The 15,910-nt window shown below is 26.3% G+C and overlaps 1 protein-coding gene across 1 annotated transcript in view; it reads right to left on the bottom strand.

The window, feature by feature from the left end:
• LOC107449698 (diuretic hormone class 2-like) overlaps nucleotides 1–11,771 on the bottom strand; it is an 82,052-nt gene extending 70,281 nt beyond the window's left edge. Inside the window, exon 1 of the mRNA XM_071177836.1 lies at nucleotides 11,618–11,771. The gene's annotated coding sequence lies outside the window, so the exon portion shown is untranslated. The remainder of the gene's footprint in view (nucleotides 1–11,617) is intronic.
• Between the last annotated feature and the right edge of the window lie 4,139 nt (nucleotides 11,772–15,910).

Below are 15,910 nucleotides of genomic sequence, written 5' to 3' on the forward strand. Positions count from 1 at the left end.
TATTAAAAAGCGCATGATAATTGATATTTTTCATTAAGTGCTTATGCAAGACGAACTTAATTCGAATCGCATCCTATTTCATGCTTAATGCTTCCATGCAAAAAGGCGTTAAAACAACATAGAATACAGTTGAAAAGATTGGAAAAGTCTTCATTCGAAAGTAGTTGGAATTCGAAAAGAAATTTCAAAAACATAGAAGAGCATTTTTTTATTTTATAAAAATGCGCTTTGTCTTTGTATTTTTGTCTTCCAAAACAAAACAATCTTATAACTTGCGAAATCTTCATAAAAACTATAAGTTCATTTTCGCTCCATAATATATTAACACAAAAATTAACATTTAAAATTTAACTGAAAACAGAATTGTTTTTAAACTGAAAGTGGATGATATTAAGCATTAGTTAACGACAAAATAGACTAATAATGATAATGAATATTTTTATGTCACCAGCTAGCTGTACATTTTAAAAAGGATGGCATTTAACATATTATCATATGTTAAATACTCTAGGGAATAAATTTTTTGTTGCGTTTATACAAATACTAGATCGTTTTTGGGGATTTCAAATCTGAAATGAGTTTTGCTCCCAAAGCTTCAGATTTCCTAGACTGACATTTTTAGTCTATTTTTTGCCAAAATGAATAAGTTTAAATACGTTATATATGACAGTGATTTACGTAAAAAGTTGGGATAACTTCTATGGGAGGTAGTACACACCATCAAGATTAAAATTGCATATGAACCCATACCTGAAATATAGCCGTACGCGCCCTATTATGACATGTTCAGAAGAACACGAAGAAACAGTTCATAATAGGAAAGCGCCCTCAATGGCGTATGACGACGTGTCCGTTCTTGAGATCCTATGCACTTTTTAGCCTGATGATGTGCATTAACTCATCAAGAATTTTGTTGCAAGTGTCACCCTGTTTTATATAACGTTTTTAAGCTTGTACGTTTCGACAAAAAATAGACCAAAATACCAGCTTAAAAGAAATTTGTAACTTTGAGAAAGAAACCGATTGCGGATTTTAAAACAACAATGCAAAAACTACTATAACCTGTAAAATAATGTAATCAAGAGAAAACAAAAGATAATTGTTCCTCCGTGTAATCAATGTAAAAATTTATCTATTACAACAAATACTATTACAACGAATAATAGTTACGGAGTCAGAAAAATTTATAAATTAATAGTTTGTAATTTTAAAATTTTGTTAATAATTTAGGTCTAAACCAAAAAATAACAGAAATTTTATATGAACAAAAATTAATTAAAAACAGAACATATCTGAAAAATTGTAAGATAAAATGAAGATAAATGGGCTTCAGTTTCAAGAAGTATTCTATTTTAAGTTCTATAAGCAAAAAAATTAAATAAATAAATAAATCAATAATATTTTTTTTCTAAGTTTTTTAACTATTTTTGTAGCTAAATTTATTCTTAGAAACATAATTCAAAATATTTATAACGGAACTTATAAAAATGGATTACGAATTTATTTATACTGTTTACCAAGTTAAACCTTTTTTGGAGATGCAACCCTATTTTTGCTTTTCAAAAAAATAGGAAACTAACTTTTAAGCGAATAAACAAGATGAATTAATAATATGTTGTGTAACTCATGTTCCATTTTTCTTTAGTTTCTTGCATTCTACCATGTACCATAGTATGTATTTATTTTTCAATATTTCTCATGCATAAATGATTCCTTGTATTTTAGTCAGGTAAGAATTGTGAAAAGTTTACTGGTCATAAATTTTTTTTAAATCCTTAAGAATTGAAGAATCCTTAAGAATCCTTAAGAATTGAGAGTATCAAACTTTTCCAGCGTTAAAATTTGAAGGAAGCTTTAGTATTACAGAATATATCTTTCCAGTACTTCTATACTATGGATAAATTTTGTCCGAGATTTTCGAATATATTCTCTGAAAAGTAAGCTTACATGAGAAATAAAAATTTCAGTCTTTATTTTCACTTTACCGGGTGAAAGTTTTTGAACGTATATTTTGGCCTTAAAAATTTGCATATATTTTAATTTCAAACTCAACAACTGTTTTTGCAGATTAATTAGTTGCAACGATTATTAAACTCAAATAAAAGATATATTTCATTGCAATTTTCAATGTTTTTATTTTAATGCAAAGTATAAGTTCTTAAATAAGAAAAGTTCAATAATTCATTAAAGAGCATTAGCTCAAATCTTTTTGGTTAAAAAAAAATTAATTAGTTATATTCTTTGCTAAAACAAGAAAGAAATACATACATTTTATTGTGAAGGATATTTTTATTTAAATATTATTTCACTGTAGATGAGAAAAGCTCAATAATTAATCTAAATATAAATTAATGAAAAAATTATGATGTTACTTTGTTAAATTCGGAAAAAAAACATGCAGTTTATAGCAACGGATGCTAGTTTTAATATTTTTACTTAAATACGAGTATCGTTATCTCATTGTAGTTAAGAAAAGCTCAATAATTAGTTAAAGTTAATTAGTTTTAAGTTTATTAGTTAAAGTAAAATTAATACAAGATATTTTTATTTTAATATTATTCTAAGGCAAAGGAAAGCTCAATAATTAGTTAAAGTTTGTAAGATAATGAAACAATCATGTTTTTGCTTCTCAAAATTAAAATAAAAAAGATACTTGCAGTTTATTGCAATGGATGCTAGTTTTAATATTTCATTTCAATACGAGTATCGTTATCTCATTGTAGTTAAGAAAAGCTCAATAATTAATTAAAGTTTATTAGTTTTAAATGTATTAGTTTTTGTAAAATTAATGAGTTATAATCTCTGTTAAAGTCCAGGAAAAGACACACATATTTAATTGCGATAGATTTTAATCTTAATATTTTAATAACAATATTTTTCTAGTAGAGCTACAACGAGCTCAATATAAGTGATAACTGTTCTCTTGGAACAAGGGCAAACAAAAAACGGGCTAGCAAAAGCATGAATAAAATAAACTGTTGTTGATGCACTCCCCTATTGTTCCTGGCAGTGTTAGACCAGGTCCATGACGTTATGCACCCTCAAAAAATCCAACACCGTCAATGGATCATCTGCTAAATCCTGCTTGGTGAGCCCCAGTCACGCGAGGATGTGGTGAGGTGAAGCCTGCTCGGCAGAACTGTTGTTACAAATTTCAAAGTTCTTGGTTCCTTCGGAAAATTTCATTGATTTAAGCTGACCACTTCGAAAGCGGACAAGAATAGTTTGTTCCGGTCTACTAAAACCTTGGGCCAGGGATCCTCCAGGTCGAGAACACTGATAGCATGGGTGCTTTGGGGGGACATTCCAAGTGGTCTTGTTTTTGTGTTTTATTTTTGAGAAGATTTCCAAAAAGGTGAGGGATGCCGACGACACAGAGAAACTGGAGAATAAAATAAACTAAACACGTAAAGAGATTAATGAAAAAAATAAAGGCAGACGATAAAATTAGAAGCAAGAGGCAATTTTTAGAACAACAGAGAGTTGTTGATATTTTAGAGGATAATTTTTGGGTTTTTGAATTTGAAGTTTATACTAACCCGTTACTGGTTTTTCTACGTTTTTTTTTTTAAAGTTTATTCTAACCCGTTACGGGATTTTCTATATTTTATTGAAAGATACTGACCCGTTGCGGATAATTTAATGTCGTTACTGTATTTGTTGTGCGAAATAAATTAATAAAGTAAATAAAGCAAACAACTGTTTCTTAATATAGCTTGATACGTTACAATAGTAACGAAATACGAATGAGAATTTAATTACTCGAAAAGTCTATCTCAAATGGTAATAGATATAAATCATTTTGAATGGTAAAATGTACTAAAAATAATTTTGTTATATTTTGAGCAGAAAAAAATCACCCCATTTCTTGCGTGAGTAACAAACAGTGTAAGGAAGTATAAAAATTTTGAAATCCGAAACACTATGTTCCCTTTTATAATTAAAATATTTTCTGTTCACACCCTATTGTAAAACAGTTCCTTCTTAAATTATATAACAATGCTCTGAGTTGAAAATGCTTGGGGTTTCTACCAAAATAACCTTTTTAAAAGGATTTGCATTAATCTTACATGCAAATACATGGTGGTTTAAAATTATTAAAAATGGAAAAGAAAATGTATCATTATTAACAACTGAAATGCATGCTAAACTAAACAAACCACAAAACTTATTTCACAGATCTTTTTTCTAAATTTTTAAAAGGTCAAAATAATTTACTTTGTCTTATGTAAGCACCTTGTCTGATATAATTGTCTTATAGTTTCGAATCTACTTCATATAATTTTTGAATTATACAATGATATATAAAAGAATTTAATATAATCCGAGTATACTTTAAATATTAACTTTAGAGAAATATTAAGAAACCACACAAAATTTCTTATTTGGTTAATGTCATGTTAACCCATATAATCCATCATTTGGTTATTACTCCATATAATCCATTATTTGGTTGCTTTATAATATCCTATATATTCAAGCATTTGTTTATTTCTCCATATCACCCTATTTAATCCTTTATTTGGTTCGAAAATTGTTTCAAAAGGAAAGAAATTCGTATTTTTCGCGGAAGCGTTTGAATATAATTTAATTACGAACATTATCGGTTTATTCGAGGCAGTACATAGCTTATATGAATTAAGCCATGGCAAATTCAAGATTTTCCAAAGTAGTTGCAGCAGTACAGTGTATTGTGTCTTACAATAACATTCGCAATGAATGTCAATCACTAATAATAATTATTATTCATTATTATTCATTCTATTAATAGTAACTATAAATAATAATAATTGATATTAATAATAATTATAATAATTATTATTCAATAACTTTTGCTTAACGTTTCCGAAACATGTTATCGTCGTAGTTGTCGTAGCTAATTTACGTATCACTAGAGCTGCACGATGGGCTATTGGCGACGGTCTGGGAGACTCCCCTGAGGATGATACGAAGACATGCCATAACAATTTTGATCCTCTGCAGAGGGGATGGCACCCCCGCTTCGGTAGCCCGACGACCTACCTGCACGCGAAGTCTAGCACTTAACGGTAGAGCATTTTAATGAGGACCAATACCGCACACCCTCGGTCCCTAAGCAGACTGCTCCAAGTGGTCACCCACCCGCACACTGACCGTAACCAGTGATGCTTGATTTCGGTGATCTGCTGGGAACAGCGTCTTAACGATCTTAACTGCGGGGCCGAAACATGTTATAGTTATAGTGACCAGGCATTATGCATTCAATATAAGACAGCTAATTTTGTTTAACCATAAAATGTGTCAAATTTAGCTACTTCAAAAATGTTTAAATGTATATGTAGAATGATATGTTACAGGGTGTTCCGTATGAACCACCCATAATAGGTAGTTTTTTTAATAATTCTTTCAAAATGAGGTAAAAAAACATACATATTAAGGTTTCAGCTAATATTTAAGTAAAAAATAATGCTATTGATAAATTACTAATAAGGAAGGAGGAACAAAATTCATTAAAACATATTTTATTGCTGGAAGACGCAGAGATGAGTTGAAAGAAGATTGCTGTAAACACCCTCATGTTTCGTCAACCAATCAAACGAAACTTTATGTTCACAATCCCGCTTTCCTCACAAGTGATTTAATAGATTTCAATATATTTTTAGTTTTATTCATGTTTAAGAGTCTTTTAATGTGCATATTTTTTCTTCAATTTTAGCACGTAACAAAAGATACATAAGGGTCGGTTATTATGAGATTATTAGTCATGTCTAATGCTTTATTTTCTCATTTAAAATATTAAATAAAATATTTCCAGTAGGAAATGCTGTTATAACCATAAGTTACGACTTTAAAATGAAGCATTTGTGTAAAATCACTGATTTTTATTCCTCTTTACAAGGCCCTAATGCCCCAAATAAGGTTGAAAGACAGTTTTTCAGAATATAAAATTTAAATGGGGACGGAAACATCATTAAAAAATTCCCCATTACACTGAAATATTAAACATTTCACTTTTCCGCTTATATTACAACTCAACTTTCTAATTAAAGAAAATAGCTGAATCATCTGTATGACAAAATAAAAAAATAAAGGATTTTACAAAACATTCATAATAAAATTGGATTAGAACTGAAACCAAACCACTTTGACTTAACTGCAACGAATTCCCTTCAGCTACGACTTAATAATCCTATATTTTTTTGAGAGTTAAAAAGGATCATTATTTATATAACTAAATGCACGACAATAGTTCTTGCTTAAATATTTTTACACGAAGAGAAACTGATATAACTAAATTTTCATTTTTAATTTCTTTAATATTGCCAAAACTGCTAACAATATTTTCTGCATATAAAACATTTTTATTGTAAAATTTTATTACATAATTCATTTTAACATATCTTACTTAAAACAAGCATTCAATCTCCGTTTTTATTAAAAAATATACAAAGCGAGACAAGAAGCTGTTTATAACACAGGAAAAAAAATGAGATTCCAAGTATGAAAAAATATTATTTAAGAAAACAATAAATTTTCAAAACCCGTTTCGCTAATATAAACTTTTAATTTCATAATCAATAATTTAATTTTATATATATATATGAGTTTTAAAATCAAGTCAGTATTGAAAAAGCATTCAAGTTCCAAAATCTATTATCGCTGTTTTTAATAAAATTTTCACTCAGTCTCAGTCTTTTAATAAAATTTCACTTTGCTTCAAAAAATTTGAATGCAAAACTCAAACAAAATTTGCAATATAAAAATAATTAATTACCGATACAGGTCCATCCAATTTCAATCATATAAAATTTAACATTTAATCTTTATTTATCATGTCAGTTGAACATAACAATCTAAACCGAAACTGGACGAAGATGAATTGCTTTATAGGAAAAAATGCTGTTTTACTGTTTTAGCTTTGTAGTACGAATTAATATTATTTTTAATTACATTTAAAAACTAACATATCAATGGATTTTACGGAAAAGTTTGAGCCACTGTTAACCAATATATTTAAAGTTATTTTTTGTACACTATTCTATTCCACAATAACAAATATTTAGAATAGTTATGAATTAGGCATTTTTTTCTCTTTCATACGTAATTAGCGAACAAACTACGCAAAACTCATTACTTGAGTTTATTAACTAAAATGAGTTATGCTTTTAATCAAGATTCAAAATATTTCCCGGCATATATAAATTGAGTTTATTAAAAAAATTTCCAGATTCGTCAGCAATTAACCAACCTAAACAAGATTCTTTTAAAAATATGTTCCTGAAATATAAATATCATAAAACAAGTCACTTAGCTGATTTCGGTAACTTTTCGGTAGCTTTACAAATTATTTTAATTTAAAACAAGGTTTTTTAAACAAGCAAAACTATTTATAAATTTTAAGCTTACTATAACCTTTTCAATTTACCTAAACTTATGATCAAATAACTCCGGATATTTAAAAGGAAAACCTTATTATGTTGAAAAATATTATATATTTTCAATGAAAATAGATTTTCGAATGAGAATTCTACAAACTTATACAAAAATAGAAATAAATAAGAAATCTGAAAGGAAATATCTTGTTTCAATTTACTATTAGGTAGCAATATTTAAATAAAGATTGATAAAATAACATTTATGCTAGTAAAATGAACAAATGGTCACTAAAATCTGCATTAAAATAAAACCGCAACGTATTAAAACACCTAAATTGACGATATTTTTACATTTATGCATTGACTTCTGTTTTATCGCCACAAATAAGACATTTAAATTTTGCTTTTGCTTAATTCTTATTTTCATATCTGACCTACTGCTGAGATATTGTTTTTCCAAAATTATGTTATGAAAAACTCAGATGAAGTTCTATTAACAAAACATACAACTTATCAAAAAAATTCATGAACATCAAAACTTAAACACATGTTTTTTTTTAGGAAAAAATCTTGTTAAATAACTAAGAAATTTCTCTTAAATATTAATAGAAAAAGAAATCATGCTTCTCCTTTTAACTATTAAATTTCTCGTTATAAAACTTTAAACATTTTATTAACTTTATTGCAAAACTACTTTCTCATAATACATATATTAATTTTTAACACACATAAACAAATTTTTTTTATTAGTATGCCGTTAAATGATTTAAAAAATGATTCATAAATTTTATTAGAATTAAGATAATTAAGGAAAATGAAATAAAATGAGATAAACATACATGTATATAGATAGATAGATACATGTAAATTTAGCTACGAAGTCATAGAAAGAAAAATTTAAGTTAATGAAGTTTGACAATGAAGTTTAAGTTAAAGAAAAAAGGTTTTTATAATAAAAAATTAATAAGACCAATATTGTTTTATATTATATTTTTAATAGAGTAAATGTTTTGATTGCAAAAAATAAGCATAAATTGGTATGCATAATTTCAGCACCGAAATGCTATCAAATAATGTAGAGAATCACATTAAAATAAAAATAAAAAAATTTCCTTCACTATCAAGTTTTTTTTAAAAAATGAGTATCATTTTCTGAATGTGAAATAAAAATAAATTTGAATGCGAAAAACTCCATTATATGTCTTGTCACTTTTTAAAACTCTTATGATTTGTATTGGAATGCCTTTTCGCTGTTATATTATATAGAATTCCCATAAAAGTATACTGGTTTGTTTTTACATGTTACGTTAATGTTACATGACCATAAAAAAGACATAAACTAAACAACTGAATTTACGTGACTTGTTAAAGAAAAAATCTTTTCTTTCATTTTGTATTATGAATTCGGCCAATGGAAGCAAATTTCAAAGATAACTTGAAATATCCTTATTTTGGTTTATCGATCTCTGCAGATTTAATTCTTTAAACATTTATTATATAAGCTTTTAATATCAAGTAATGTGAGTCAACAGGATTAATCTCTGATCTATTTTCTCAAATTCTTAACTACCACAGGGCACGAAGAAAGGACACTTAGCTGTAACTAATATACTGTAATTTAGAAGTTAATTCTTTTATTTTTCCTAAGGATTAGGATATTTAACTTATAACAGTGAACTGAAGATATTAGGTATTTAGGCACTCTTTCTAAATAATTGTTAAAATATATTTTCTTTAAAGACAGATATTTTAATATTGGGCATTTTCATATTATTTTAAGGATAGATAATTGAAAGAATAATTACTATTATGTTACTATTTTAAAGAACACTGTAAAAAAAGTGCGAATCAAATTATGGTAGAAAGCACCAGCACTTTCGGTACATCATAAGTGAGATCCAGTTTTACTGTAAAATATTATACTATAAATTTTACTGCAATATTTAATTAATTAGAGTGATTCAATCATTTTACGATTATTATTAATATAAAAATAACAGTATATTTGTTCCGCAACATGTTCCGGTAAAAAAGGATTTTGCTAAAAGAAGTACCGGCATCCTGAGTGGCGGTATTTTTTACCGTAATTTGATATGAATTTTTTTACAGTGATGATAATTCTGAAAGCAAAGTTCAAACAACTTAAATTTTGTAAAATGATAATATGTTTTACAATATTAGCAACTTTTTTTTATCATAGCTAATTTATGAAGCTTATTGTTAGTTTGGGTTTTCGCAATAATATCAGCCATTAAGACATTTTTCTTTAAACTTTTAGTTTAAATCTATAATACTATGCGGTTTTGAGAATTTTATCACTATGCGAATTGTTCATAAAGTAAAATGCGGAAAGTTTTGAATTATCGTATTGTCTACTCGGTTTAGCTAGTGAGAATAAAAACTAAAAATAATTTTTCAAAGTATTTTAATTTAATTACTATATTAATTTAATTTTTTTAACAATAATAACTGCTATATGTATATAAATAAATCCTTCAAATTGTTTTAACCATACCCAATTGAGTATTCAATGGAATAAATTATCATAGTAATCATAAAATAAAAACAAAACTTAACATTTCAATGTTGAACAGTAACGAACATAATTGAATTATTTAAATCTTAACAAATCTCTGTATATAATTGAGCATACAGATTATGAATAAAATAATAAAAAAGGCTTTTAAAATCCCATGAGTATCGTTTATGGCTCTAATTTTTTCAAAATGATGGAATAGTGTACATTGTGTCAATAATTATTTTTTAAACAAATAACTGTTTTCATTCCCCTTCATATCATTCTGTTTAACGATAATAAAAGAATTTTTTTCTAAAATAAATATCAGAATACACTAGAAATTGTTATTTATTCAAAGACGATAATTTAACTCACAATACTGAAAAAGTAAAAGGGCTAACTCTTAATTTGGAATTTTATAAAAATAAGTATGTCATCATATTTAAAATAAGTAATATATTATATGAATAAATTTAAAATGTTGCTAACATTTTTATTTTTACGTTTTGAGTAAAATATAACTGCTCTATTAATTTTTAAGCAAAACAAAGTATAAAGAGTGTTTAAATATAAAGTAAAGATATCATTGAAATTTCATATTATTATTTTCCACTTATACTTTAATGATATTTAAAGTACTTTAAATTATTAAAATCATAAAAAGAAATTTTTAAATATTAATCTCTGTAAATTTTTCAATATGTTACTGTTCAGATTTTATAATTTCAATTTAATACATATTTCTTTATTCTAAATTGTTTTTTTTATTCATTTCGTATTATTTAAAATTCAAAAAAATATATAAATCATTACACATCGCACGACAAATAAACATGCATGTATATTTTTGAACTTAAAATTTTGTGTTTATTAGTAAAATCACTTCTCAAAGTAACGGTTTAAAGCAATGAAAAAACGTTTTATCTAATATCCTTTCTTTTATACTTTAATATAACATAATAGTACTATATAAGAGTACTTTAGTATAATATAATAGTAATTAATATTAATATATTAGTATCTAAAATTTTAAAAATGACGACAATTAAAACTTGATGTCTTTTAACAGGTTTTCTTTCTGAAATCACGGTAAAACTATATTTCCAAATTATTCTTATTTAATTTTATATTATTTTTTTAATAGCTTAACTGTCTCAAAAAATAACCATAATTCTGGTTAATAATACCAAAATGTGCGGTTTTTAAACCATTTTTCCATTCATTTGGTATTGGTTTCCCAGAAATTCGAGTTTTCAAAATTATAGTTCTTATTACCACACATTTAGTAAAATAACACAAAATTGAAAAATTAATTTTACCGAAAAAGTGGTTTTTAGGTCATGATCTAAGATATCATGATTAAATTAGAAAGTTTTACCACATTAAAAAAATTTTATCACACATTATAAAACTATATTGTTAATTTTACCAAAATCGTTACCAAAAAGCTTCGGTAAAAATTACCAAGCCTTATGATGTTCCTATACATCCAGAAACATGGTAAGTTTTACCATATTCTGATAGTTCTTAGCATCTCAGTACACATTTGATTTTAAAGTTAACTAAGAATATTAAATGCCATATTTCGGCATTAATGTTAAAAAACAGTTTTAATTTTAGTATTTTTCTAAAAAGTTTGCATAGCAATCAATGTACTTCTAAGATTAAAAAACCATTCATCACTAAAAGTAAATCAATATTATTCTAATTCAGATAACGAAAAATAGAAATCAAACTTAATTACCTAATAAATATTAATTTCTTCAATTCAGTTGAAGGTCAGATATAACTGTTGAATTAAGAAATTTTAAAAAAAATTTCTTTCGTTGATATCAGGTATTTCTTCTTTTCTAGATTCTGATATTTCACTAAAATTCGGGAGCGCGCAATAACGAAGTGCTTTTATAGTCATCGTTCTCGGCGTCAGAATGACGTCATCGAGCGCGCGAAAATCACCAGTTGCTGCAATTCGTCCAATCTTTTCTCTCCAGTTCTCCTTTTCTTAAAATCCAACTCCCCTGATACGTTCTTGTAAGAACATAGGCGGGATTAAGTGGCTTAAAGGTGCTTTCTTTAATTATTTTTTTATCTTCACTTTGATGTTGAATTATTAATTTACACACTTGAACGGAATCGCTTTCTTAATTCTATTTTGTTTCTTTTTGAAACGGAAAGAATATCCGTTTTAATAGAAATATAGTACAGAAGTTTCTAGTCTAAAATAATCACCCTCTAACTCTCTTATTTTTTCAAGCCAGATATCATTTTATTAGTTTTCACTTTACTGATTGTAATTAGCTAAGATTATTATTACCAAACACCTTAATGAAAATAAATATTTTTTATATTTTTTTTTATTAGTTTGAAACTTATTTTAGAAAAATGAAGCAATCCTATAGCAGTCCATTTTAGGCCAGAAGGGTTGAGAAGGTAAGGTCATAACAATTTTATAGCTAACGGCAAGGTGGTGAAAATGAGATTAGTTTCGCACACCGATCGCCTTTACTTCATATTACCTATTACCTTTAATTCATAGTACCTATTACTTATTAACTCGTATCTATTGATCTGAAGCTGAGTGGGATTTTAGTCGTGACTGAGGATAGAGCTCGTAGTGTTGCCCACCGGCCTCCTTTACTTCATAGTGACTTCTACCTTTAATTCATTGTACCTATTACCTTTAATTCATAATACCTATTACCTTTAATTCATAGTACCGATTACTTTTCATCTGGTATCTATTGATCTGAAACTGAGTGGAATTTTAGCCGTGACTGAGGATAGAGCTCGTAGTGTTGCACACCGGCCTCCTTTACTTCATAGTGACTACTACCTTTAATTCATAGTACCTATTACCTTTAACTCATAGTACCTATTACCTTTAATTCATAGTACCGATTACTTATCATCTGGTATCTATTGATCTGAAACTGAGTGGGATTTTAGCCATGCCTGAGGACCGAGATCCCAGTTTTTCACACCGGTTGCCTTTACTTCATAGTGACTATTACCTTAAATTCATAGTACCTATTACGTATTATCTGGTACCTATTAATCTGAAGCTGAGTGGGGTTCAAGACGTGACCGGGGATACAAATCCAATCCTTCACAATGACTGTGTGTGCTTTGTCTTGAAACAAATTAAATATAAAATCATTATCACTTTTTTAGCAAACAAAACAAAAAAATTTTAATATTTCAACAGACATAGCTTAGTTTGACTTATAGGAAATAACAACAAAAAAAAATAAACTGTCGACTGAAGAAAATGTAAATACATATAAAAGTCTTAATATTTAAAACAGAAATTAGATTATAAAAGTTTCGCTTGGTTGAAAATTCAACAAACACTATGAAAAAATGTTTTCAGTCATTACTTGTTGATATTTTATGCTATGTTTTAAAATTTAAAATTTATTTAATTTTATTTAAAAAATTTATGTTTTTGGCTTGATAATTTTTATGCTTTGTAACTTGAAAAATCTACTTTATATAAAAAAGAAAGAAATTTGATTACATGATGTGGGTAAATAGCAAGGTAGAAAAACCATATTATTATTGTACAATTTAATCAAACCTGAATTCCCGATATTATAGCCCAATCTTGAAGAACTCAATCTTAATTTAACTCATTATTGATACTTCATCAGTGTTGCGAAGTTATCATTTTTCAAAGTATGGTTAATACAGTTAATAAAGTTCAACATTAAGCCCATTTTTCACATGGGCTTACATTTGAAATCTCGTTTCAATTTACGAGTAGAAAACATTTTTCTTTCTTTGATAAAGCTGTTAGAATCGTACACTCAGAAAAAAAAATATGGCCAAAACAATCAGAATGTAGTAAAATATACCGTGTTTTTTGTTTCATGAGAGCACTAAAAAGTTCGATAATTTTTAAAGATGTGCTATAGTAATGATTTTGGTAAAAATAGGAATTAAAAATGGTTTTATAAGAAGTTATAAATTTGATAAATGTGGTAAATTTTGGTGATTTTATCACGATACCTTAGAGAATAGCATAAAAATCATTTGTTCGGTTAAATGTATTTTTCAGTTATGTTTTTTTTACTAAATGTGTGGTTATAAGAACTGATATTTTAAAAACCTGAAATTCTGTTGAAATGTCTCCATTTGAACGGAAAAATAACTGTTTGATTTTAAAAAAGTAAATTTGTTTTATTATCTAAAACTAGGTTTTTTTTAGAAGAAATGTCGTTATAATGCTGAACGATAATTTTATCAGAATTTTTTCTCCTGGTGTTTAATTGTCAGCAAGCGCTCTTTATTAAAATAGCTACTCATACTAATAATAAATAAAAAGTCATCAAATTTTAAAAATGAAATTCATAATATACCCTTGAGAAAGAAAAAAAATTTTTAACTCTTAGTTTTTTGTTATGATATTTACAATTCAGTTTAATGAATTTATGGATCTTTTAACAACATCACGTAATTTGTGCAAACATTTTTAAAAAAACGTTCTTAAATTAACTTTTGCGTCACTCTAAATAGCATTAAACATTACACTAAAGTGAATTTGTAATTTTTTTTTTTAGCTTTTTTTACATGAGACATAAGTAAACATTTCTTAATTAGACTTTCACAAAAGACACTTTTTATGATTACGTTCAAGTATTTTATTTCATTTTTTATTAATTATATAAGTTAAAATGAATTTTATTTTAATGATTTGCTACTAATGTTTACACTAAAAATTTGTGTTTCCGTACAAATATTAAAACAAAATTCTGCAATATAAGATCTGATGTTATTATATTTGAATTTAAAAAAATTATTTGAGTGAATAAAGCAATTTAAGTAACCTGGCGACTGAATTTCCCGTGAATATGGAATAGTATTAATAATTAGATATTTTGTAAATACATAAAGATATAATTCCCTTTAATTATATATTAATTAATGCTTCAAAGTAAATTTTAATAAGAAAAATGTAATTTATTTTTGTTTTCAAATTCCGAATTATACATAAGAAGTTTTTTTTCTTTTAAAAGCTCTACTCACATCAGTTTTGACTTGATAATTAAATTCAAAATTATTTTTTTTTTGAAATTTAGAATTAAGACTTCAGAAGTAACATAATATGTATTATTCTTTCATGAACAATCATTTTAATCTCTTGATATTTAAAAGCATGTCTTGCATGCATTTTTGTAGTAAAACTCTCAAATGAAAATACTATTATATTTTCTCCAAACTACCACAAAGTAAACTCTTTTTTTTAATTAAATGCCTTTTTTAATTACCATTTCTCAAATCTTAATCAACATAGACGACTGGTGATTTATTTTAATATATGTTACGGTTATAATAAATTTTTTTGACTTTTGATACAAAATAAATGCAATTCTGTACTTAACGGTTTGGCATTCAAAAACCCATCAAAAATATTTCGACCCGACTCAAAATATTTCTTAATATTATTATATTATTATAATAATATAATTAACTTACTGCGCAAAAATTTTTTTCCTCAATTTGAAAATGGTTTACAAAAAAAAAGTTAAATTTAATTTCATCATTAGTTTCTTGTTTGATTGGCTTAATGCCTTGTTTAGAAGAACAAAAAATATTTAAACAGAGCAGAAGAAAATTCTTTTTTACTTTCTGTCCCAATTCAATTATTTCAAACTTAACAATAATTTTATAAATGGTACTCATTTATGATTTCATTTTCTTGTGTAATGCCACTTCCCTAAAATGTGATTAAAGAATATATTCTTTATTGAATCTACTTAAAGCAAGGAGTGAAATTTAAGAAAATATATATAATGTACGATTACTATCATTGCTTTACGCTTCATTGCTTTAGATATTTTATTTATTTTTCATGCATCTTCATAAAAACGTTTATAATGATGATGTTTATTAGCGTTATAATGAAAAAATATTGTTTTAGTTTTACACATAAACATTATTATTTTCTTAAAGTAAAATTTACTGTAGTTAGTGTGAAATATTTTGCTGTTAATGATTATTACATTATTTTTAATCATTACTATTCATTTTTAATGTT

The sequence above is a fragment of the Parasteatoda tepidariorum genome, chromosome 2 (genome assembly GCF_043381705.1).
Source record: "Parasteatoda tepidariorum isolate YZ-2023 chromosome 2, CAS_Ptep_4.0, whole genome shotgun sequence".
Lineage (NCBI taxonomy): Eukaryota > Metazoa > Arthropoda > Arachnida > Araneae > Theridiidae > Parasteatoda > Parasteatoda tepidariorum.